This window comes from Haemaphysalis longicornis, unplaced genomic scaffold (assembly GCF_048455015.1).
Source record: "Haemaphysalis longicornis isolate Haplotype H1 unplaced genomic scaffold, Haemaphysalis longicornis Haplotype H1 scaffold_1, whole genome shotgun sequence".
NCBI lineage: Eukaryota > Metazoa > Arthropoda > Arachnida > Ixodida > Ixodidae > Haemaphysalis > Haemaphysalis longicornis.
Genome location: NW_027526203.1, coordinates 126096158 through 126119315, shown reverse-complemented (window position 1 = coordinate 126119315; position 23158 = coordinate 126096158). Strand labels below are relative to the sequence as shown.

The following is a 23158-nucleotide window of genomic DNA, read 5'->3' as shown; positions in this document are numbered from 1 at the left end:
ACCACCTTTAATGTCCTGAGGGTTTTACAGAAGGGAGTGGTTATGTTGTAAATACAAAAACAATTGTAGATGAGGAGATTATTTGTTACACAAGAAATGCGGTCTGGATATAGCAAACAATAAGGTTTCCAGACCTTATACAGTGCTAATGGTAATATACAGGTACAAACAAAGGAGTAAATACAAAGGCAGCATACGAACAAATGCAATTAAAGCCACCTTTCAAAAAATCTGCGTAGAATGCTGAAAAAATGCAATCGAAAGTACAAGCAAAAGAATATACAAGGCGAACATACGGACACTTCAAAATTAAACTCGCCCACCAAAAGTTAATTAGCATAAAAGATCTGAATACCAAAATAATTGTCCGATAAATATACAATGCACGCATGCGGACAACAAGAAGGAAAGACTGGAAACCAAAGTAGCTTTCAGCGGCCCTTCGAAATGCGCGCGCATCGGTGATTGTGACGATTAAGGTTGGCAGGTAGTTCCATTGTTTTGATGTTTTCGGGATGAAAGAATCAAAAATAGATTTGTATGACATTGCAGAACTAACTTTGTAGGGATGATCAGTGCGTGGTGATATATGCGACGGAGTTAGCAGTTCCCTTTTGAGAATTGGATTAGAATGGTAGATCTTGTGAAATAGATTCAATCAAGCTACTTTTCCGTGTAAAAAAAGACTGGGTAGATTAAGACTGAGCTTCATAGATTTTACACTTGACACGCTAGAGTTGCAGGCCTAGATTAAGCGTGCGCTGTGGTTTTGGGCGGATTCTAAAGCGTTAGTAACATAATTAAATCTCGGGTCCCATACTGAGCATGCATATTCTAGTTACGGAAGGATGAGTGTTCTGTGCAGCATCAATTTCAGGTCTGAAGGGCAGCAGAAAAGTTACGTCTCAGGCACCCAATGGTCCAGTTAGCATTGTTAATTATGTAATTCATGTGCGTCTCCGAAGATAAGTTATGAGTTTTGTGGGTTCCTAAATACTTGTATGTTTTAGTTTCTTCAAGTTGCGGCCTTCGATCGTGTAAACAGAGGCTTCGGGAAGAATCAGACACCGGGAGATGTTCATTGTTTTACATTTACTAATGTTTAGATGCATTTTCCAATTATTACACCAGTTAAAGATTTTGTTTAGATAACACTGTAGTGGTGATGAGTCGGAATTTGAGAAAATTGTTCAATACAGTACAAAATCATCCGCAAACAATCTGATGAAATAGGTAATTGAGTTTGGCAGATCATTGATACCAATAAGAAAGGAAGAGGGCCGAGGACGGATCCTTCAGGCCCGCCTGAAGTCACTCAACAAAAAGAGGACTCGAACTCATTAGCGGTTAGAAATTGTGTTCGATTAGACAAAAAGTTTTCTATCCGGGCTACAATATGAAAGTCAAGATTTAACTTTCGTAGCTTCATGCAAAGTAACTGATGAGAGACAAGGTCGAATGCTTTCGAGAAGTTCAGGAAAATGTAATTCACAAAAGATCCTTTATCGAGAGTACAGAAAATGCCATGCCTGAAAGAAGTGCGCTGGGTCTCGCAAGAAAAATGATTTCCTAAAGACGTGTTGGCATCAAGAAAAAAAAATTAATTTCCAGGAACTTTTACCAGGTGGGAGTAAATTATGTGTTCGAAAAGCTTTCACGCGATGCTAGTTAATGACATCGGACGGTAATTTAACAGATTATGGGCATCTCCGGACTTGAGTAATGGTGCCACTTTGTCAATCAATCGTCTGGTAAGGTACTTGAATTTATTGACTGGGTTAAAAATTGTGGGCTAACGTACGGTATAGCAGAGGAACCCGGCAAGCTTCGCTAGAGAAAATGCTACGTGCCGTACACTATAGCGCCAGCGGAATACGAAAACTCATGCACGGGTTCGGCTACTCAGATGCGGTGGACAGACTCCGGCTATCCAAAGTGACGTTTTACTGCCTGGCAGATACAGGGAATATACCAGACAACACGACTATGGCTTGCGGGAAGACAGTGGCAACGTTCGCTCGCTCAAGCCGCGGGACTCAGACTTCGATATCAGTCATCGCCGTCGCAGGAGCGGGGGAGGCATCCCTCGTGACCGGTCAGGACGGAATCTCTTAGCAGAGTCCCGTGGAGCCAATTGGGTCCTCAGTAATCGGGACATTCGGAGTAGGCGCTACCGAGCCAACCGATTCCGACCAAACCGCAGAGTCCACAACCTGGCGGCGGGCTCGCGCGTCTCGCAGGTCGTGTCCGCCGGGAGAGCAGGTCTTCCCCTGGTCAGGGAGAGTGTGGCGCCAAGGGAGGCGGTCCTCCTGTCCCCGGCGCCCTCGCGCACACGTCCACGGCGAGCCGGTTCGGCGCGTCGCACGGGGTTGCGAAGAGGTCACGACTCACGCGACGCGCCGGCTGCCTAAAATGGCGCCTCCCAGCTCACCAAAACATGTGAGGCGACGCAGAGGGAAACAGGGTCCCCGCAAAATCTGATCAAGACTTGTGGATGAATATACTTCGGTGCTTTTGAGAAATTTCGAATTTATTCCATCTACGCCCGATGACGATGCACCTTTAAATTTTTAATGAGCGGTATGATTGCACACCACTCAGTAACAACTGTCCCCATAGGTGTTAAACTGACCGCTTCTATGGGATACGAGTTAGTATTAGGGTACGGTTGAGCGAAGGCCTCCTTAAACACGTTGTTCAAAACAAAACAGCTTTTGGGATGAGTGGTGAAAGCGCAGGTTTCATCAACTAAAGTTACTTGGTTGTTTTTTGGGCCACCTACTATATTTCAGAACTTTTTGTATTTTGAACAAGTAGCTAGGGAAGAGCATCAATGAAGAAAAGGTGCTTTGCTTTTTTGAAATTGAAAGTGGAGGTTGGAAGAAACGAATGAGGTCTGCGTATCGTGAGAGCGCCCGGCGGCAATAACCCGCTTGTGGGGTTGGCCAGGAATGAAGCGTAAGGAGGGCTACTGTCCCCGCTTCACAAAACTCCGCTCATAAAACTTTGAACCACCGCAGCGGCGCTACAACTCTATTCGACTCTGTGCCTCGCACATGGGCGATGGGGCGACCAAAGGAAATCCGGACGCTCAAAGAAGAGGCTGTTATCAGGAAGCGCGCACGTATGCCAGGCGAGAATGCAATTCGTTTATGCCGAGTGGCGTACTTCCGTAATAAAAAAAAAACAAAAACAAGAAGAAGTAGTTTAGGCAAGCACCTCCCGAGGTCGGCCGACAGTGCAAACGCCACCCGCTGAAGGCTTCAGGGATGCATTATACAGACAAAGGATTTTTACAATGGAGTACCGGCTCTTCTGCGTAACGGAGGGATGCTGTTTCGAACTGGCCCGCACAATCTACACTTGACAAAAAAATTTGCAAGAAGAAATCTAGGGCCCAGTTTCCTTTGTACGTCGTTTTAAATTGCTAGAATTCGGTTTAATACACGGTTCTTGAAGCATTTGTAATAATTTTCTTCAGTAAAGTTGGTTTGTGTTACCGCAAGCCTACTAGTTCAAAACTTACCTGATAAGATTCTGGCGTCCAATGAAATGGTCATGATGCCATAATAAAACCGCAGAGATTACTGAAATAAGAGCTCCCTTAGCGAAAAGATGCCGTATTTTTAATGTATTTTGAATGCATTTAATACATATATTAACTTTGTATTTATTCTGCATTATTTTGTCCGCATTCCAAATGCATTTCGAATACATTTACAATGTTTTTAAAATGTACCTCAAAAATACGTAAGCTGTGCATGAAAAATATATATTTAATGCCTTTTAAATGCATTAAAAATGCTCAGAAAATGTAATTTTAAATACGTGCAAAATGTATTAGTAATGCATTTTAAATGCACAGAAAATACTGCTTCAAATATACTCAAAATGCGTTACTAGTGTATACTAAATAAAACCTAAATACATTGAGAGATACCATGGCAATGTGTCTTAGGTGGAATTGTTAACGTTCAACTAGAAACTATCATATTGTGGTTTCAAAAAGTTTAATAGGCACTAGGCTAAAAATATGCTCCATTGTGAAAATGTAAACCGGCCATGCTCGGAATGCGGGCCAGCAAATGACTGAAAAGAACAGCATGTATGCGCACAAATTGGCAGTTTGAAAGTTTTTTATTGTACACCTCAGTCGAGTGGCCAATTTCGCCATTACTAAGTAGCAGGAATGAATGCATTTCAGCCACCTCGGTAGCCAGCGCAGATGAAGCGTTGTGCGTCAGAGTCTTCGTACTTCGGATTCTCCACGCTGGAAATTTCACCAGCAGCTGCAGTGAAAAGAAAATGGGAAAATATTAGTGAAACACTTTTTTTAGAGGCAAATAAATGTCAAATCAATCAGGCCTTTTCTCTAGCCGTGCCAACGTCCCTCGCGAGCAAGGATTTTTTAGTTTCCCCTTGAGAGAGAAAAAAAAAAAAAACCCCGCCGTGAAAACAATGCCCCTTTGAAGGACGTAAGACAATTTATGTAATGGTAAGCATAGTTTATATTGTCATGCGGCATCGGATCTTCAATACCATTTTTAAGAAAGAATGGTGGCCGGGAAGGGGGGGGGGGGGGGGGGGAGGCTTATGTTTGGAAATTGTCTAAGGATAAAAATTAGCGAAAATTAGGAAAAAAAAAGACAGAGCTAAGATAACAACGTTACCAAACATGAAACAGAGTTCTTAGAGTTATGCTACTACTTCTCTTTCTTAGGCGCTTGAGTTAACTTGAAACGGTGGCAATTCTAGTTTTCCAACTAACTAGGACAAAACTGGTCTGTGACCTCCCAGGACGCTAATAAAATAAGATAGGCAGTAATCTTATTACTACAATTATTGTTTATGTGTTCCATATTTCGGCGTCACCTTCTTCGGAGATTACGTTCTAAAAAAATAGTGCGCAGCGAAACAATTTAAAAATGCATAGGCAGGATTGCAGTAGAAAGCTTACATAAATGTCATTAAATTGGCGTGTGCATTCAACAATGCTTTCAAAGGAACGGCAAAGTAAGGTTATTTCAAAAAACAAGAAAAATTTCACGCTGTCCTAAAAATAACAAGCTCTTATATCGTAGGCACCTAACCGAAGCAATTAAAACAAGCAACGCCAGAACACGTGTATTTGTGCTTGCACACACATGTAATTTTTTTTTTGCTCTCCGCCGCACATCACCAGCAGGTAATTTTATACTTTTTGTTGTACACAGACAACGTCATCATTTAATTAGGGAGCAACGCGGAAAATAATTGTAAATGCTCGCGTCTTTAACATACAAAAAAATATAAACACCTGTTAGCTTCAGGGACCATCAAGTAAAAATAGTTGCTTCATAAATACTCGTGACACCTAAAAGAAACTCGTTTAAGTACACCCTTTAGACGCAAATGGGAAATTGAGGCTTCTAAACACACACAACCGCCAAGCTGCCCATGCTGTTTTCGGTGCCTTTGGGCACATTTTAGAAATTCTCCGGTGGCGTGGTCCAGCGTTAGCGCGTCGGGTTCCGCGTGTCTGTCACTCACGAGCGGCCGAAGGGCCTCTCGGAACGCGCATACGTGTTCGTGAATGCGCTACGAAATGAATACAGCAAGGAGGGAAAAAGTTGCAAGGAAACACAAAAGAGGAAGGGGCCAACGTCCTGAAGTTTCGCGAAGTTTTGGGGGGAGCAATCCAAGGAACAAAAAGAGAGGAACCCGCCCGGGGGACCCGTTCCGGGAACCGAGGGGTCTCGCGCAGGGAACTGGTTGCCTGCCTCGAAGTCCCCCTCCCCACCCGCATTCCTTCTCCTTCCTTCCTTTGCTGGTTCTTGGTTCTGGGTGGCGGTAGGAACAGAAACTGATTGTAACTTAGCGGCTACTCTCATACAGTTTGTCTTAGATGGACAAATAATTTGTAGTCCCTGGGCATGAAGCACCTTCGCTACTGCCACATGCACCAAAAATTACGTGGGTCGCTTTTAACACTTTTGGTCACTTCGAAACAGACGGCATAAACTCTTTCATGGCTTTAGTTGACAGAACGGCGACATGCGACCGACAAAAATCGCGAAGGCTGCTCGGATTCCCGCCGTATGGGCCGGCCACGCGCATTAGTCGGATGAATGTATGCCACAAACTGGCTTCCTTCCCCGTACGGCGGCTGCTGTGAACATGCGCAGCTGTGAGCGGCTGCTGCGAGCAGAAAGCAAAAGAAAGCTGCGTCCCTGGATACACTTCGCAAATTTCTCAAGCGCGTAAACATGGACGGCGGACTTTCTGTGAACAGGCTGTGCTAAAAAACGTCCCTGGCGGTTATGTGTTTAATGCAAGTGTCAGTCCTCAATGAGTACTCGATCTACAAGGAAACTCGTAGCAACAGTCCCCCGTCCACTCAGCAGGGCCGGAGCTAAAAATTAGGCGCAAAAAGGAAAGCACTAAAATCCATTTTTTTACGTCTTCTTGCTGTCGTTGATTTGTGAGTACATTCCCTTGCACGGCGTAGTTACGGTAGGAAATCTTGCTCGCAGGTGGAGGTAAGCTTAACAACCACGTGCGGATTTTATAAAGGGCATCAGCACTCTTCGATTGCAAGGCAAACATACGTCAATTAATTGTAGTGTGACACCGTACACGCAAATAGCCGGTATATCGTGCTTACCTTGGCTAGACGGCCAACGCCGCTGCAACGCGCCGTCCAAGCAGACTGCGCCCACCAGACGACCGCGCGTTGAGGAGTCCGAAAGAGGACAGGCAAAAGAAACGCAGCGAAGGCAGACAAAACGTGAAGGCGGGGTGCGCCGCTCAGCTCGCGCCGCAGGTGCCGGGCACAGAGGAGGAGGTAGTGAGCGGCAGTGAAAGGCGCCGAGCTGCTCGCCCTCCCAAGCATAGCCAGGGTTGTCCATCTAAGGCGAATATTTTTCAGAAAAAGAAAATTTTCCAAGCCTCCACAGCGATACCGTCGTAACAACGCTGGCAAAGTGCAAGTGTTTTCGCACATCTATATGCACGTTGAATTCGATGTTTTTTCTTTGCCGATTGCGTTGGAACACCGCCGCTTACATATTTGTACGCCGAGTTTCTCTCTAATACGCAGAGTTATGTCTGCTTTAGACAGCGCAGTAACTGAGAGTATCGCCCTCAGTTTCTTTTATTATAAGTAAACATCGAGGAGAAATTCTCAGTACGTTTTTTCATTTGAGATGTATTTTATCCGGCACTTCAGATATGCTTTACGTGAATCTTACAATTCAGCAACTGAAGCAGCGCCTGTAGTGTACTCGAAATGTATTTCGGCAAAGCTTTATGAATACATTTAAAATGTATTTTCTATAAGTATTTTTCATGCATTGAGAGTGTATTTCTGCCATGTTCGTTCGACAAACGTAAAAGGCATTTGAAATGTATTTCGAATATATTCGGAGTATATTTCCATGCTTCAGCACACTTTTAAAGTATACTCAGAGTGCTGCTCTAAATGTAGTTAGGTAAGTGTATTTTTATAATATTTACAGTGCATTTACACCATGATCGTTTGGCGGAAAGAAATACATTTTCAATATATTCTGAATGCCTTAAGCGCACATTCGTGAGGTTCAGTGCATTTTTAATCTATTTGGGGGGTACTTAAAAGCACTGTATTTTTCCCGTATTTTTAATAATGTATTTTCAATATTTACTAAAAATTGAGAAAATGCAATTTTTAATGCACTTAAAATACATTTACAAATACAAAGCATATTTGAAGTGCACTTCAAGCGTACTCGTACGTATTTCAAACGTATTACTTTTCGCTAAGGGCTGTAGTTTTACATGTTTCTAGACAAAACTTCTTAGTTCAAAACTTTCACAGAAATCGGTGAACCCAAATGCAACCTGGAAGTCAGGAGGATATGGGTAGAGCCGGAGAATATTTCTTCAAGCAACTATACTGAACTAACGCAGCAATATCGCGGGAGCGTCAGCCGGTGTTTGGTTCAGTACCTTATCGCGGTAAAAAGCAACGAAACAAGCGAGGGTAGGTCTCATGCAAGGAACGACTCTACCAGTGCAAGCATCGTCTGCTAGTCTGTTAGCGCAAGCACACCACAGCCCAATTGCGCTGGTCATCGGCTGCCTGTAATTATTGACTTGAAGAAGCGTACTCAAGATAGCTTTCACCACCCACGATTTGATTGATTGTGGGGTTTAACTTGCCGAAACTGCACACGTTATGAGGCACGCCATAGTGGACAGCTCCACAAGAATTTTGACCACCTAGTAATCTTTAACGTGCGCCGAAAGCTCGAATACCTGTCGGCACAGTAGAAAGAGGGCCAGAATGTCTGCTCAACGAATAAAACAATCGTCTCAATACAGCGTACCTCCGCATGACATTATACCGCCGCAGTGAACAGCAGCGGGTGGATACAACCTGCAACTTGATAACAGCCAGAAATAGGTGAGTCAGCTAAATACCCCGTCGATCAGAATATTTTGAGCCGGTCAACCAGAGGCCGCCGGGAGCGGGCAGCTTAACATTTTTTTCAATCCATTAGGTGCGGATATACCACACGTGCATAAACAAAACAGTGCAGCCACAGCCCAGAATGTCGCTTTTAGGCGACATTCATATCATGAAAGCCGATCTTCTGTGTTACGCCTTAATGCGTATGTTGCTGGAGGAGGCGATTGCGTTCAGAGTATGGTTCGTAAGGCCGCACGATCGAACCGCACTTCAAGGGGCAGTGAGGACGCGCGAGTCTCTCTCCATTCCTCCTCACTAGGGCCCTCGTGTGAATACCACTTCACTTATACTACGAACTAAATGACCACGCAAATTATTTACTCTCCGTTCTTTCAGTTCAATAAGCAAATTCACAAGTATTAAAATGGCTTTTCATGGCACTAATAGTCAAACGAGGTTCTTATAAAGTTGTGCCCTGGCAATCGCAATGTGAAGCCACTGCTTTAAGCTACATTTATGCATACAATGGATGTCCTTGACCAACTAATTTTCTAGCATTTATCCACAGTGACCAACACTCAAGATCCAAAGAACATTGTCCATACTACCAGAACGCATTCTCCTCGCCAATTGGCGGCCGTCTCTGGGCTGAACCGGTTGTCGGCGTAACTGAGGGAACGATGGCCTGGACCGACGAGTGATTAAAAAAGCGAACGATGGAAGAAAGCAAAGCATGAGACTGTCGCGAAATTTGGAGGGCAGGGCGGATCGCAGTGGCGGCGCGAGCAAGTGCTCTCCGGAGTGTGCGGTGGGGGTGGGAAGGGGGCAGTATGCTGTGCCCGCACGAGGCGCCTGAGGGCTACACGCTTGGCGAAAAAGTGAGGGAGGTGTGCGCGTGACCACGATGGGCGTTCGCGGTCCCTTCCTGAGACGCACTTTGCGCCGCCGACGCAAAGGCGACGTCATCGCTGCCGTCAAGAGAACCCACGAGTGAGTGCTCCCTTAGTGCATTGCTGCTGCGCCCAAATTTCGCACTAGGGAGTATCGTAATCGCCAGCCAATTTTGTTTTCTTCATTGGGTAGTTGGATGCAAGGACCTTTTTTTACGATTACATTTCGTGGGCTGCAATCAACCTCTCCCATAGCCCATTTGCTTTCTTGGGGGTGGCCTTGCTACAATTGTGGTGTTTTTTACAAGCTCGCGCCATGTCTGCCTCCTTTTTTACTGCCCATCACGAATGCAATGATGCTTACTTGCAAACTGGTAGCATGCATGGTGCAGCCCCTTGTGTTGCCTGCTGCTCTGTTCCTCGCACTGTTAACACCGCTGGTTGAGCTGTAGCGAAATGGATGCCACGGTTTCAGGTTTTGCAAGACTTGTGTACAAATGTTGCGGGCAAAATTTTATTCTCTCAACAACCAGTACACTAACGTGCTTGTTTGCATGAAGGGCTTCACAACATAAGATATTCAATTATTCTGGCTTTCTAAAGAAGACTACACAGTTATGGTGTGCTCATTGCTACCATGTTGAAGTTGAAGTCTTCATTTAAACAAAAGAGAATATGCATACACAGCACACAACGAGACCGAACAATGTTATAAAATGGTCGTGTTTTAACAAGACATGACCCTAGCAGCTGTATTAATAAAGACTTAAAATACGCCATACAAATAAGAGGTAAATGTTTTGAACCCATTCCAGAACAGCTTCAGAACGACGAATGCATGAAGCCAGGTTTTGTATCAGGGAAATGATACCACAGAAGCATTGTTTAGTTGTGGCAATTTAGGCAAACATCGCCTTGTCAGCAAAATTTACACTTACACCTTCGCACGTAATTTAAAACTCTGTTCCTTTCTTAGGCACGTTCGTTTAGATGGTACTGGCATATAACGTGAGCCTTCAATTGAACACGCGTACCGGCTACAGCGGAACGCGAAGCCTCATTGGCATTATGTCTTAAAGCAGGTGGTGATAATTCTTGGCAAGTGAACATTGTTGCGGGCGTGTAATGTGCACCCGCGTGCACCCAATAGAAACATTATACACAGGAATTTTCACACAAAAAAAAGAGCGCCGGCAAAATGCAGGCCACTGTTGCAGTTTTAATGAACCACATGCCGGCCTCTTTAAAAAAGGCGGATGTCACCGGTAAGGTTACCGTGAATGACGTACGAATATCTTTTTGCTGTGCGTCCTGATAATGTATCCTGGTCCGTACGTTCATCATTTCCTCCAAATAAACTGAGCATTACCTGACATAACGGCTTAAAGCTGCGTCAGTACATATAGCAATACACGAATAGTAAAACAAACAAAGAACTCTTCGGGCAGTAAAAGGTTGTGTACGAGTTAGCGACAAACAGCGGTGGCTCATATTCTCGAGTTGGCCGTTATCGCCCCTTTGAGGTGGCAAAGTAACCGGTCAACTGTTACTCAGCATAAACGAAGTGCCCTTTCACGATTTAGCCGGCATGTCGACCGCACACATTGAGTAATGCGACAACATTGACGAGTGAAAATGAACAACCGTGATCATTGACTTGGGGTTATAACACCCGTCGTTTCTCTACTCATAACCTTCCAGAACAAACTTTAAAGCAGTACAGCCTCGCCGCATCAGCCGAACGCCATCGCCGGCTCGCACGCAAAAAATTAACAAGAGCTTCGCCACCGAATCACGGTCCGCTTAACTCAGCATTCTTTGTAGTTTACAAATCTCTTCTCGTCTAACACAAGGCTTCTTCTAAGCCTAAACATTAAATTAACGTAAAGTACGAGTTGTTTACACGACTAATCATTTATACCCTCTTCAATATAATTTATAGCTTTGTCATTTCGAAAAGTACTTTAAATAGAGTCAAGATGACAGCTCAGCCAATCCAAGTTCGAAAATCATATATCATTCAGGCATGGCTGCCTCCGGGAAGGTTGAAGCCGCCATTGGGCGGCTCGCATAGCCACAACCACCAGTGTCAACTCTAGCGCATATTAGTAACTCTGTGAATACGATAATCGCGATCACCCAATCCACACTGCCATTGCACAAATGATTGTGTACCTTTCGAAGCACCGCAGATAATTCGGTGGCGATAGTCAAAGCAGGAGTAAAAACCATACTACAGGTACGACAAACAATTATGCGGGCCACGCGCCTTGGGTAACGCCACACAGAGCGCTCGAAAGAAAGTAAGACGGCTGAGACGTCACTGAACGTGAAAATTCCAGCGATGTGCTTTTCGTACCGTCGCAATGTTAACCAAAAAATGGCCAACATTGTGGAGGGTAGGGAGGTACGTATACGCCTAACACCCATGCGCCCTCACAAGGCCCGCAGAAAGAGGAACGGCAGCACCTGTCCAAAGCACGGGCACAAAACTGAAAAGCTTTGGCCTAGGCCAGCAAAAAATGAGTGCCCCTACTCAACCCACGCAAGTAACGCATTTGTAAAGGTGCACAACGCAGCGCAGCTTAAATGTCAGCCGGAGGAACAAGAATTATGCTACGCAAAAAAATCGAACAATGTCAATGCGGAAGTAGCGTATCAAGATACGAAACGCCATTGTTCAGCCGTCAAAGCAACATCATATACGCCGAAAAAATTGCACAATCTTCCCGTGGGGGGAACCCTGAGGAGGAGGCGAAGCAGCAGTGGGGGTTGGTTGGTGTGTTAGTAGAGTTGAAGTAAGTAGTGTGAGTAGAGTTGGTCTGTGGTGACAGAGTAAGGAGACGCGTGGGTAGGGTGAGCAGGAGAATGGAGGAGAGACGCGCATGCGCAGTGGAGTAGCGCGCAGCTGGTGCGCACACCTGGTTTATACGGCTGTGAGAAGAAGAATGGAGGAGAGACGCGCATGCGCAGTGGAGGTGTGGACGGCGCAACAAAAAGGGGGGGGGGGGAACAGGCTCGACCATAAGCATCCTACGGGGAGGTGGCGTAATTTTATTGGAGGGGGGGGGGGCTGTTAGAGTGGATAGGCATTAAAGAGAGAAAGAGAGAGACGTTGTACGTGGTATGAGTTTGTCTTATTTAGGCATTATTATCATCATGTTAAACGTAGGTGACGTCGACCTGTGGTTGGCGTTCCGCTTTGATTATGACAGCCTTATGGTCTGTGAAATGTAAAGTCAAGGGCTATTGTAGTGGATGAACCCTAAAGTTTCTGAAGATGAGGTCGATGCAGGTTCCCCGGATGTTTGTGGGCTGCTTGTAATCACGGGTCGTCAAGACTTGCCGACGCACGCCGCCGCCGACGACGATGAAACGTCGAAGGCGCGTGAAGCGTGCTCGTATCGTGCCGGCCCAGGAAGACACCGGCAACACTGTCGCTCCAGGAGCCCTTAAAATGGAAGCGTGCTCGCCTCGTGCCAGCCCAGGAAGACACCGGCCACACTGTCGCTCCAGGAGCTAGTAAAGGGTAAGACACCACCGAGCGTTCAGCAAGCCGAGCATGTGCAGTGGGGGTGTGGACGGCGGAACAACAACAAGAGAGGGACATAGCCCCGGCCATGAGATGCTTCGCATCTAAATATGCAAAATGCGGTGGGTGTGTCCCGTAGCAGCGGACGACCAATCCACTCTCCGAAAAGAACGACGTTGCCACGAAACGCTAGCCAGCAGGACAATGTCAAAGCAGCGAGATGGAGCTGTGGAGTGTTAATTAACGCCGAAAAACAACATAGGCATGAAAAAGCAACGCCCTGAATTAAGAAGTCAAGTACCACCAACTACTGCGAACCCAACGACACTGGTGCGTAAACGGTCGAAAGACTTACTGCTTAAAACGTTAATCACTAAACAACCGAGCCGTTTGCGGAAGCACAGTAAAAACCCTGGAGACTGTGATGTGGACCGCCTGCGCCGGAGCTGCAGGGAAACGAGAAAAGCGCAGAAGCTCAACCCGCGCGAAGCTGTTCCTAAGCTGCAACAGGGCGACATGGGAACCAAATAATGTCAGTGCGGCCGAACAAGAAGTAATTGATGACAGGACTGGCCGTGTTTGAGGCAATCGTAAAGTGCTTTAGGAGTGAACAATATTCGCAATGACGCCTGAGCACTAAATTTAAAACAAGCGGCCGAAGTCTTGTGCAGAGTTGCCAGGCTAGAATTTGGCATTAAATATTGAGGCAAACGTAAACACACGATGGAATCGTTGCCTGCATGCTGCAAGCGGGCTAATGCTCACGCACAAACGCCGTAACGAGCTAAGCCAAATTTGCTCAAATGACAGAAAATAACGCGACACGGGGAAACAAGCAGAATGCAGTGTTAGGCGAGTTGGCAATCCATTTTAACAACACAGCGCCACAGAAACACGCACTTGAGCTAAGGCACACAGGTCGAGCGCTGTGTGCCTGAGCGCTCGTCCTTGGTGCCTCAGCTGAAGTCCTTGTCTGTGTTGCGCTTTATTGTTAAGACGGGAAAACAAATTTCACTTCTCACTACACTGGATTTGGGTACACACAAAAGGCATGACCAGGTGCGAAAACAAAGCTTGGGAAAAGAATCAGGCTTGCCACGCGATACACTAGTAAATATATGTGGATTTTGAAATCTCAGAATTCTGTACAATTTCTCTTAATAGGCGCATCACACAGCGCATTTAACGCTGCGTCACTTCAGACCTTTCCCAACGGTCCCCTCCTGAACCGCAACTTGACTGCAGCTGAATACTTAAAAAAAGAGCGTGGTGCAGTGAAAGCACTTCCGGCTAACCACTAAACATCCGTGGGTTAGAATTGTTAAATTTGCTGAGCTTTTTCAGAACCTGATTGAAATGGGATCGAAAGATTAGAGCGAGCCTGGACACTAGCTGATTACATTTATTTTAAAGAAACGTGTCGGCGAGAACACGTCTTGCTTTGGTGGCACGACTGCTATGTGTGCACGCAATAAGTCGCCGCAGGTGGGCGGCCTAAATATTCCAGAACGCCCAATCAGAGTGAAGAAATCTGCGAATTTCGGTGAACGACGGGGGCCAGCGTTCAATGAAAGTAAAAAAAAGAATACACTATCGGAAAACCGCACACATTGCGCTGTTGTCTCAGCCCAGATTCTTTTTTTTTTTTTTCATTTTAATCAAACGCTGCTCCTCGAATTCTCCGAATCCGCACATTTCTTCACGCTGATTGGTCGTTCTGGAAGATTGGAGTGAAGCCCTCCTTCGGCGACTTCTTAGAATGGGGCAATGCATGCATGCCCTCTGTACCCCTTCCTTCCCCAACCGCTCGTAAGCCGTCGATGTGTGTGCGAGAAGCTGGAAGTGGAGTGAATCATAATGTGCGTGTTAAACGCACCAGAACAGAATATCGTGTGTGTTTTTTTGTTCCAAGAGTGGGGATAAAAAAATGCTCCGAAGTATCAACGAAAAAGCTTTCTCTCGGGATTGCCTGCCTTTTAAAGCGAAGCTTCAGTGTTCTCTCTCTGATGGCGGCAGTAACGCCAAAACACGGAACTGAAAGGAAAAAATGCCGCATGTGGCCCGAATCGGACCTGGATCCCTCCCGGTATGAAGCCGGCGTCTATTCTATCCGATTGCTCTAGTTCGACGTGGTCGAAGCGGTTTGGAAAATTACACGACAACCGAAGAATTCGTCGCGAGAAAACTTCGCGTTCACACACCGTCATCGTTTGACGGAGGGACGCATGATTTTTGTTGTTTTACCTAGCCTTGCTCCTTTTTGGCATCGCAACAAAGTACGGGGAGGGTAGAGGGCGTCGAGTAACGCGCGAAGTTTGGCCACAGGTCTGCAGCGTTAGCTCATCCCTTATAACTAGTTCTTGTTTTGTTCCCTCAACGGCACATTCTTGTTAATCGCGATAGGCATGACACCTGCATCACGACAATTTGTTTTCGTGAGAGGGCGGCGAGAGAATGGAAGAGGCCACTGACTTGGGATATCGCACTGACTGGAGATAGTGAATGTTTGGTTGCAAGCGGAGTATAAGCCTATATTCACAACAACACATGAATACCCTGGCACAAGGATCTGGAAGGGAAGGAGGCGGCCGACCAACAAGCACGCGAACTGACATACCGTGCTCCTGGCGAATACATCTAGCACCCAACCCCCTTCCCCTCACCACCCGGAAAAGGTGGAGACCGTTTCTTCCTTCTTTACATACGAACACGATCGGTCTCTATGCCCCAAGAAAGTCTCACCGCCACAGAATCGCAATTCCTGTGCAGACTAAACCGACACTTCTATTTACAAATCTATACGGGCTAAGTTGTTTGGTAGGAGACATCAGTCATTAACTTAAAGCTTTGGGAAATGCGTGGAAAACATGTCACTCTTCAACGCAACTTGGCCATGCGCAAGGGTACGCTCAGGGTAGAACAACTTAAACACTACATATTCCCCTCCGCTTCCATCGAGACATGGAAGGCACTTTAGACCAGTGCGCCACATCAAGATCAACGTGAGCTGACTGAGAGGGTAAGGAAAGGAAATGCTGCTCCTGACGCTCTGGACTTAGGGTTCGACCCTTGGGCTCCCTACCATCTGTTTGCCATCTTTTTCCCAACTCCCACAATTTCTTACTCAACAACTTTCCTGTCACTCTATCTTTCTCTCTCTAGCTGTTTACGACCAACAAAATGTTTAGTCCTGCCACGACATTATAGGGTATGCACCGTTTGAAACACTGAAACTGTCATTTTCTCGCTCAAACGGACCAACACACGGCAGCCGCAACCTTTTACGCGTAGAGCTAAATTCACACAAGTGTAGGTTGTGTCTGTCTTTCCTGTGCCACGGTGATTAACATCGATGCGGCTAGTCTAGCTCTCTTCGCTGACCTTCAGTGCTGGTGAAGCATAAAAGGTAAATACAGCAACTCCAAGGCAAAATGCTTTCCCAGCGCCGAAGTAACGCTATCGCGTCGTACATGCTACGACCTAAATAAAGATGGCTGTAACAACATTATGGAGCGTCCGAATTGAGTAAGGTGGGCTATTGCGTTTCCTAAAGCAGAAATTTCTGCTTCTTCTTCCTTCTGGATTTTCATGTTGCTCTGAGTGTGGGATCGGTTGAGAGTACTTTGATACGCTAACGCCCATGCGCTGTTTGCTCCTGTCGGGTGGGTGTAGGAGTGCATTTCGTCCGGAACTCCCTTCGGTTTCTTTTAAATCTCATTTGCGAGTCACATTGGATCCACATTCTCTTGTGTAACGGCAGTATTAAGGTTTTGCCAGTCTACTGGTACTTTATTTTAAGAAGGTGGAGTTTGGGCACCTGGAGTGGGGTTAACTGTTGGTATATGCACTTCAAGCCCTGTGCGAGGCCCCTGTGTATTGCACCGTCGACACCAAGAGGAGCGGCAATTGAAGTCGCCGGGTCTCAGGCCTGGTTTGTGTTCCACCAACGGCGCCCAACTTTTACACGAAGCTTGAACAAAGAGCGACTGCGCAACAACGGGGTTATCGTCATGTTTTCCACATCGACCGATGGCTCACCGATGGGACTGTGGGGCTGTGTGAAAATATTCTGGGTGTTGCTTGGGTGTTTCACGTACTTGTGAGCTAGCGACTGCGGTTCAAAAGGGCAACATTTCTGTCCAGAGGACTTTCGGAACATTCCTGGAGGTGTATTTTTTGCCATTGTTGTAAGTGTCGCGCTATCTTTTTTAGCCTGCTCTATCATTATCATATCTTCGCGTTAATTGACTTTGTATTACATAAGGTGTGTGTTACGTTGAGCACATTTGCAAAACTCTTTCAATCCTGTAATGTGTGAGGGAGTGCCCTTCGTTATCCGTGGCGTGCGCTGAGACCACCGACACGCACATACCTTCAGTTTGTTCCAGCTTCTGTAGGTGCCCGGGTGAGTGGACACTTTTAGCCCATAGGTGAAAACTAAAATAGACGTACCAATAATGTGATTGAGCGCATGCCCCACGAGAAATCATAGTGACTCGGCCATAACTCATCTTATATGACGTAGGCTTATTGGTTAATACGCAACATTTTCGTAGTTCAGACTTCGCTCGCTGGTTCGTATGGTACCTCTTAGTAAAGCGTGGAGAAACAGTGGCGACAAATGTCGGCAGGAATTGGGTGGTATTTCCGCAAGTGCTTATCGACCTGCGCCTTTAAATTCGGGGTAGAGGGCCCTGTGATCTTATGCATTCCTGGTCTAGGAAAGTAGGGATCCGTTTTTGAAAAGTGATAGGGACTTGCTCACGGCCTGCGGCGGTTTCAAGATATCATTAAATCCGTGCGCTCAAGCTGTGGTAGTCTGGGTCGCCCATAGCTTCTTTGTAAGGACGATAGAGCAGGCTGTGGCGTTACATTAGATGGTTCTCCTTCTGTTAGAAAAGGTTTACGTGAATGGCGCGTTCTTGGAATCGCAGATTCTCAGCGCAGGGCTACCAACATATCGGCTCCGTACTAGCAACTTTTGGGAGGCCTCTAGAAAGTTCTCGTGAATTGGGCGACCCTCTTACGGGTGCTATGTAAACAAGGCACTCGAACGCAGAAAGGGTGGTACAGCACCGTAGGCTAATTGCATTCCCTAGGAAGTTGATTGTGATTTTTGAGGGGTGTTAGGACCACGTCTGGCACACGTTCTCCGCCTTTGAAGGCTCAGGAAATGCCTGTACATTTTAGCCTGTTGCATGGGCATAAAACCAACCTCGGATGTTTCGTGGGTTTTCACTGAGCAATGGAAGCCCATCCCGTTGTTAGCGTTGGCTGTAATAAACTATAGGCTGCGCTTCTGGTTTACTGTACAAATAATTGCTTTCGAAGCATTATGGGTTGTCATCAAGCGTGCTTCGCGACAGAGCGCGAATTCCCAATCTTCCCTCTGGAACTCGGGATAGCGTTGCCTATATATTGCCGCGCAATATCCTTAGCCTGTCACTACTCTAGCGAAGATTACCCCATAGGTTAGGGGACAGTCTGGGCGTACGACATGTTTTCGCTTTCCCAGATGGTTTTGTTTACACAATGAAATCCATGTCGCTAGATATTCATGGCGACCTCCATAAACACCAGGGGATATTGGCCTCTAAGCGCGTGCCCGCTAAACAGCATGTCCCCTTGCCAGCTTACTGGCATACTGGTGAGCTCTGGCTTGTGACATCAACCATGATTCGCAATGTTCACGTTCGACAGAAATAATTTGTGTAAAAACACCAGAGGCTACATTTGGAGGCCACGGCCTCCAAACCAATTTCTGTACGGCAGTGCGGAAGATCAAGGCCAATTAAAGGCCCCAGAAGTCAATACAACCGTCAAGGCAATGGGCCATCCGCAAAGGACAAAGTAATGGGCGAAGAAACTTCTCCAAACGTAGCGCGTAGGTTACAATAGGTTGACGAGGGAGGTGCGACAGACAGACACAATAAAGGGCTATAAAGTAAAATAAAAGCCCAACCCGTACCACCTACGTATCACGGGTGAAGCCAATTGAAAATAAACAAACTGCACCGAAGACAAAAAGAGTTTTTAAGAGACAGGAAAAGAAGAAAGAAAGAAGAGAGATCTATCACGCGAAACCAAGCCAAGGGAGGGGAGGCAATCAGCAGTATTTTGTTAAACGAATATGTGAAAGCTCGGTTATGAATCAACATGTCGTTCTTCATACATGTGATCTTGATATGCAAACATATATGCAGTTTAAGTGCTTCCTCGATGGAGAAAGCTCATGCTCAATGTTGACTCCTCTTGATATTCCATCTTTAACTTCCATCTCCGTTCTCTGCCGTGATCCGATCTTCATCTTCCCCTGTCCTGCTGTCCCTTGTGCCGCAGTAGACTTTCTGTAAAACGTAGAAACTGATTACTTCCCCCAACCGCCCTTCCCCGGGTTTTTCCTCCCCTTTACTTCATATTAGTTCTTGCTGTTACTGATGTTCCAACCTGGACTATCATGATTGTGGTTTCACCTTGTTTCTGTTACTGATATCCCCACCTGAGCTACCTTGACTGTGTTTGCAACTCGTTTTTTACGGAAATTTGTTGGACTTTCGCTACTTCCCACTCCTCCAACTTATACTCCCTTTATAATTTTTACTTGCTACTTTACGTACTTTTACACTATTGCTCTTATGTCGTGTTTAGCGCTCATTATCAGTAATATATGATCTCGTGCACCCCGTTACGCGACTACATCTACGCGATTATATAACTAACCTCCGATATTTTCAAGCGGGTGCGGCCACTCTAACCTCTTCCTCTCTTCCTTAAACATTTACTGTACATATATAGTTGTACCCTTTTTCAATAGTTCTTTTTACTATTCCATTTTTAACCCGTTCTAATTTCCTGTGTACACCTTTTTACTTGGTCTTCTCTTTTTGTTAAAAAACCACTAAACCACACAAATAGGTCCACAATTGTTATTGTGCCCTCCTCAGTGACGAGCCTTGGTTGATATTCCCGTTTCAATCCCTGCCCACGCTGTTTATAATATTTCCCACTACTCTGATAGAATTCCGTGCTCTCACCCGCCGCGGTGGCTCAGTGGCTAAGGCGTTGCGCTGCTGAGCACGAGGTCGCGGGTTCGATTCCCGGCCGTGGCGGCCGCTTTTCTGATGGAGGCGAAAAGCAAAAACGCCCGTGTGATCGAGATTTCGGCGCACGTTAAAGATCCCCAGGTGGTCAAAATTAATCCGGAGCCCCCCACTACGGCGCGCCTCATCGCCTGCGTTGCGTCGGCGCGTTAAACCCCACAATCAATCAATCAATCAATTCCGTGCTCCCCTTGAACATGTGCACGGGGGAGGGTATTTTTCTACCTCTTGCCATGAAGTGCACCCTTCCCGCCTAGGTGTGCCAGGGGGTCACCAACTCAGACCGACTCTGTGCTTTTGCAGTTAATTCATTCTTTTTTTTTCGAGTCATCCCCAGGGCTTCCGCGCGTTGTTGCGCACACTCGAATTGGAGCATTTGTTGTACCCTCTGCAGCATTGACAGCCTAAAGATGTGCTACTGCGAAAGTCCATCTCCACCTCGAGAAGGAATAATCAAAAATCCACCGCCCCACCTTTATCGTGTTGGTGGCCACGTACTTGTTCGAAGTCCTGAGGCTGATGACTCTGTGATAGAGGCTTATTCCTGTTTGCTCCCTGTCTTTTTTCTCCAACTTCCTGACCCCCTATGAGACCGACACGGGCAAAATGTTTGCCAGCCACCTCGGGAGTCTGAGGTTTCAATATTTTGATGTCATGTTTTTCCAAGTGTGGATTGGCCTTCTTTTGGTGGTACTTACATTTTTATACGCACCTTGGTTGATGGATATAAGTTTGCCATGTTGAGCCCCTGGGTGGTCTTATGGTCTTGTGCGGCAGTGAAGCGCTCCTACCCCCCCAGGGGGTGAAATCAATAGTGAGCACGGCGGAATACCCATTAACCTATTCCTCTTAGTCATATTATTTTTGAATCTATTCTACCATTTGCGCTAGGAACTCCGTTAGCTTTTCGTCTTTTATTATTTCTTGGTTTTGTTCGGATAACTGATGACTTAGTTTCTTCTTGAATTTACCTCTAAAGGATTTCGTCCTTGGACAGTCGTCTAAGTAATGCTCAAAACTGTTAGCTTTGTTTTCACAACTGCATATTTTATCATCTCTAAGCCCAAACCTATACAAATAGTGGGGGAACCTGCCATGGCACATCACTACCTGTGATACAAAATGATTTGTTGGCAAGTGACTTGGAATATTTTTAACGTTGGGGACCCATTCGTACGCCTGAGTGCTTGAACCCTCCTTAACCCATTCTTTTTGCCACCTGTGTAAAGCCAAAACAGTTGCCTTTTAATGAAATGCTTTGTCATCGGGATGGGAAGTTTTTCTCCTTCCACTCCTGCTGTTTTTGAAAAATCTTCCACTAATTCGTTTCCAGGATTGCCTGAATGACCCTTTGTGTGTGCCAGTTGGATTATTCCCTTCCCTTATTGCTTTCTATTAGTTTTATAACTTCCAACATCATGGGGTCTTCATTATAAGGATTGCTAATGGCCTGTAATGCTGAAAGACTGTCTGTTATTATTTGTACCTTTGTACATTCCTTGGAACTGATGTACTCTATTGCCTTGGTTAGTGCTACCACGTCAGCCTGAAGGTTGTCGCAAAATTTCGGCAAACTATTCTGACAAACATCTACCCTACTAAAATTTTCATTCATAACCACAAAATCCGCACCTACTTTGTCATTTGATTTCGACCCATCCGTGAAAATGTGAAATTCATAGTCCTCTTCCCCTGAAAGTTCCCTATTGTAGGGGAAAGCTAATAACTTTGCTGGGTGCCTTTCCCACTTGTCTATCTGATTTATTATATTATTTTTATGGAATACCATACCTTCCCATGTAAAGGGTTTGTCTTCTTTCATAATCTTGTACGTTTCTACCTCCTTCTCAATCGTAAGATGGATTGGCAAGATATTACTTACTATATTCAAAGCTATATTAGGCGCTGTTCTATAGGCTTTGGCAACTTTTAGTAGAGCTATCCTCTGCATAGACTTCAATTTCTGCTTAATGTGACTTTTACCTGAATACCAGAAGGGTGCTGCATATACAATTATTCTTTCAATAGCTCTGAAGTATATTATTCTTAAATGTTGACTTGTCATTCCTTTTTTTTCTAGATGCGAATTTTGATAAATTTACCGCCAGCAGAGTAACTTTGTATTTGATATAATTTAGATGGCTCATAAAGCTTAGGCAATTATCTATGATGACTCCTAATATCTTTATCTCTTTCTCTACCTTAATATTGTTACCCTGCAATCGAAAATTGGTGGTCTGTTCTGTATATGCTCCCAAGGACTATTGCTTTACATTTGTCCATACTAATGTAATAAAGTGCAGATTTTTGTGCTCGCCCATTTTGCAACTTTCTCTAAGGCTGCATTTGCTGCCATTTCAATTTTAATACTTGATTTTCCTTTAAATCCTAGCGTGATATCATCGGCAAATGCTTTTATAGGGCAACCAATATCAAATTTTTCATTCAGTAGGTCGTGAATCATGAAGTTCCAAAACATGAGACTCAATGGTGATCCCTGAGTTGACCCGATGGGTTATTTTAAATTCGAGTTTAATAAAGCCGGTGTCGTATATTATAGTTATGTTTGTTAAAACACTTGCGGCAATCCTAATTCTCTTTAAAGCCTATTTTCTTACAATATGCTACCACATGATCAGCTCTTATGGAGTTAAATGCATTCTTAATGTCTAAATATAATAATACCATTGTTTTCCCATCTGATTTTGCTTGATCAATTTGCTTTTTTAATTTCTCTTAGTGCTTCTGTCGTCGACTTGTTATGCATAAAGCCCAACTGATTTTTGGAAAAGTGAATATTTTTTGTAAATAAAATAATACATCCTGGATTTCACAATTTTTTCAAACAATTTACCTAGTAGTCAATTTATTGCAATTGGTCTATAGCGTTCGTATTCATCTGTTGAGTTGTTTTGCTTTAGGATAAAGATCACTCTGGATCTCTTCCATTGTTCCGGAAAGTATCCAAACCTATAACATCCTGAGTATACCCGATGAAGGAAATCCTTAATTACCTCATAGATTCCTTGTAAAAAGTCCGTACTGATACCATCTGGTCCAACTGCTATATCGTTCCTCAAGGCCCATGTAGTATATATAATTTCCTCTTCTGTTATGCTGTCATTCGTATTTTAAATATGCTCTACTGTGCTAGTCATATTGTCTATCTCCTCTGATTGCTCCTTTAAATTATAGAAATGGCTTACTA

General features: G+C 45.2%; 1 long non-coding RNA gene across 1 annotated transcript; it reads right to left on the bottom strand.

Moving 5' to 3' along the window:
• Nucleotides 1-3915: 3915 nt before the first annotated feature.
• Nucleotides 3916-6693, bottom strand: LOC144165832 (uncharacterized). The gene is made up of 3 exons (XR_013321531.1): nt 6644-6693; nt 5701-5819; nt 3916-4289 (listed from the first exon to the last, which is right to left on the bottom strand). It is a non-coding gene; the product is annotated as an uncharacterized LOC144165832 (long non-coding RNA).
• Between the last annotated feature and the right edge of the window lie 16465 nt (nt 6694-23158).